We start from the raw sequence: 2,968 nt of genomic DNA, 5'->3' as shown, positions 1-2,968 counted from the left end.
CTCTTTGATGAAAGCTTCACCAAAGAGAAGGCCATCAGTATGAGACTCAGGTTCTGAATTTGCTAAGTGCGTGAGCTGAGGGTCTAATTTGAGGAGAATAGCTCTGCGATGTTCACTGCAAAAAGCTGAATTCACATTCCCAAAAAGGCATACTAGCTGTTGGGCCCAACCTCGTAGAATCTCCACATTGACAGGGCGACCAGAGGATGCTGCTTCCTCTGATAGGTCCAGGATCTTAGTAATGGGACCTAATAGATCCAGAAATTTGTCCTGGCAATATGTAAATGATCTGTCGACACCCCTAGTGGGATTATTTCCCGTTTTTTGTAAATATTTAATTAAGATTGGATCTAAATCTGGGGTTTGTGAAGCCTTATTTGGGAGGGTTGGTCTGGGACATTCTGCCTTGAGCTTTCTCCATAGGCTTTCTAAGCCAAACACATAGAGATTTTGATATTTGGGGGGTGAGGCACCCACTCTCCTGACTGTGGATTATTGATTTGTTCAGGGCTAAAAAAGAGTTCTCCCTTGGTGTCTAAAATGACTGTCTCAGGATTTTCTGTAACTAATTGAGGATCCTCATAGTGATCGGAAATATCCTCATATTCCGAATCTGAGGTGGCGTCAGAATCCTCTGAGGAATTATTAGAAGAAGAAGTGTTATATGAATCTGGCTTATGCCTAGTGGAGGCTTTCTTACCCCGCTTCGCATGTACCTCCTCACGGGCCGAGGGTTTGGGGTGGGATTTCTGAACACCTTTATTCAGGCTACCTTTAACAGGAGCGTCAACAGAAATGACCTGATCCCTTTTAAGGCCAATCTCTTAGGGACTGGGGGATCAGTAGAACAAAAGTGTCTCTTTTGAGAGCACTTCCCAGAAAGCTTTGCATTATAATAGGAGGCTCCTGTCTGCAATAACATTTTAGTTTATTGCATTCAATCTCTGCATTAATATTCTGTATGTGCAGTTATAGCATTTATGCAGTGTTTACGGTTTTATGCTTCATACTAAAATACTTTCTTAGCATTTGTTCTGTGTTTTTGCTTTGCCGTGCTGTCCATTTTTTCTTGGTGTTGTGTAAGTGCTTGTGGGTGGTAATTTTTCTACTACGTTTACATTCATGATGCTTCAGTACTTGCGTTTTATAGTATATATCAGTGCTGCTCGTGAATATTCGCGAATATAGCATTATATATTCGTAATTACGAATATTCGTTTAGTTTTTTTTTTCACAGTACACATCACAGTGATCACTCCTCTCTGCTTCCAGCTTGTGTGATGTAAAGAAGGCTATAATTCTACTGTGTGAGACTGGCGTGCGAATTTTCGCATATGCAAATTTTCGCATATGCTAATTTTCGCATTCGCAAAAATAAAACGCTAATATTACGAATATGCTAATGTTGCAAATATATGACGAATATTCGTCCATATATTCACGAAATATCGCGAATTTGAATATGGCCTATGCCGCTCAACACTAGTATGTATATGCAGTGCACGTTTTTCTTGGTTTATAACATATGGATCTTCATGACTTCCTCAGGGTGTAACTTTCCTCAGGGTGTAACATTCCTGTTGTTTCAGGTAACAGGAATGTTTCACAGGCAAACTGTCCACACTGAGATCGGTCTCAGGCTCAGGCGGCGTTTTCTTCTAACGGAACGGTTCTCAGGTGTCCTCCTGGTTGCGTGAGTATCATGTCCTTCTGGAGAACAAGATGAGATTGCTTTATTGTGTTAAACTTTTACGTTCCAGGTGGGTGTGTCTCAGATATTTACTCTGGCGCATCATCAGATCAGCAACATTTATGTGCTTATAGTCTTGGGGATTTTTATATACATACAGTGGGGATCAAAATTTTGGGCACCCCAGGTAAAAATATGTATTAATGTGCATAAAGAAGTCAAGGAAAGATAAAAAAAAATCTCCAAAAGGCATCAAATTACAGATTAGACATTCTTATAATATCTCAACAAAAGTTACATTTTATTTCCATCATTTACAATTTCAAAATAACAGGAAACAAAAAAATGGCATCTGCGAAGGTTTGTGCCCCCTGCAGAGTTAATATCTTGTACTGCCCCCTTTGCAAGTATCACAGCTTGTAAACGCTTTTTGTAGCAGCCAAGAGTCTTTCAATTCTTGTTTGAGGTATCTTTGCCCATTCTTCCTTACAAAAGTCTTCCAGTTCTTTGAGATTTCTGGGCTGTCTTTCACGCACTGTTCTTTTAAGGTCTATCCATAGATTTTCAATTATGTTGAGGTCAGGAGATTGTGAAGGCCATGGCAAAACCTTGAGTTTACGCCTCTTGATGTAATCCCCTGTAGATTTCAAGGTGTGTTTAGGAGCATTATCCATTTGTAGAAGCCATCCTTTTTGTTGTTAGGATGTAGAAGTGGTTTTCTTCTTATAACTCTTCCATGAAGACCATATTTGTACAAGTATCTCTTTGTAGTGGAATAGTGTACCACAACTCCAGTGTCTGCCAGATCTTTCTGGAGGGATTGTGCAGTCAAACGTGGGTTTTGAATTGTTTTTCTCACAATCCTGCGAGCTGTTCTGTCTGATATTTTTCTTGGTCTTCCAGATCTTGCTTTAACTTCCACTGTTCCTGATAACTACCATTTCTTAATTACATTCCGAACAGAGGATATTGACATCTGCAAACGCATTCCTATCTTCTTATAGCCTTCTCCAGCTTTGGCAGGGTCAACTATTTTCACTTTCAGATTTCTAGACAACTGCTCAGAAGATTGTTGGGGCAAGGTCATTTTGAAAGTGTAAATGATGGAAATAAAATCAAACTTTTGTTGACATATTATACGAATATCTAATCTGTAATTTGATGCCTTTTGGAGATTTTTCCATCTTTCCTTGGCTTCTTTATGCACATTAATACAAATGTTTACCTAGAGTGCCAAAACTTTTGATCCCCACTGTATTATTTTGTTGCTTGTTTTTG

This window comes from Hyla sarda, unplaced genomic scaffold (assembly GCF_029499605.1).
Source record: "Hyla sarda isolate aHylSar1 unplaced genomic scaffold, aHylSar1.hap1 scaffold_313, whole genome shotgun sequence".
Lineage (NCBI taxonomy): Eukaryota > Metazoa > Chordata > Amphibia > Anura > Hylidae > Hyla > Hyla sarda.
Note: the sequence above shows the minus strand (reverse complement) of the source record.